General features: G+C 43.2%; 1 protein-coding gene across 1 annotated transcript in view; it reads right to left on the bottom strand.

Annotated features, from left to right (window-relative positions):
- Nucleotides 1-417, bottom strand: part of atp1a2a (ATPase Na+/K+ transporting subunit alpha 2a) — a 31,777-nt gene that overhangs the window by 19,513 nt on the left and 11,847 nt on the right. The gene's annotated exons all lie outside the window — the stretch shown is intronic.

Here is a 417-nt window from a genome sequence, read left to right as displayed (position 1 = left end):
AGTAAGCCATGACAGTGAGCCAGCGGGCACAATATGAGGGTTCTACAACTGGCACGCTTAAAGCTGGACTAATCCATATTTTTATGTTAATAATAGATCAAATTACTGCAGTTAATGAAGAAACAGCTGCTCAAGACAACAAAGCCATGGAGAGTTAACACCCAACTCTGCATTTCCCCCGTAGTTCTGCAGAGTTTTTAAGCCTCTTTTAGTTAATTATTTCGGTTTTCAGGCCTACGAACTACAATCTCATCAACCTCATTTCCAGGAGCCTCAGGCAGCTGTTTTCAGCGAACAAGCTCATAAACCCTTTATAAGCTACCTGCGCAGCAACAAACAGCAGGGGTTAGCAGCTAGCTGGTATAGAAGGTCATACATCTAGCAGCCAAAGAGCAAGAATTGGTGGAGACCAAAACA

This window comes from Morone saxatilis, unplaced genomic scaffold (genome assembly GCF_004916995.1).
Source record: "Morone saxatilis isolate NCDOM2014 unplaced genomic scaffold, NCSU_SB_2.0 Contig23, whole genome shotgun sequence".
NCBI lineage: Eukaryota > Metazoa > Chordata > Actinopteri > Moronidae > Morone > Morone saxatilis.
The sequence above is the reverse complement of the archived record's forward strand: the minus strand, read 5'-3'. Positions and strand labels throughout refer to the sequence as shown.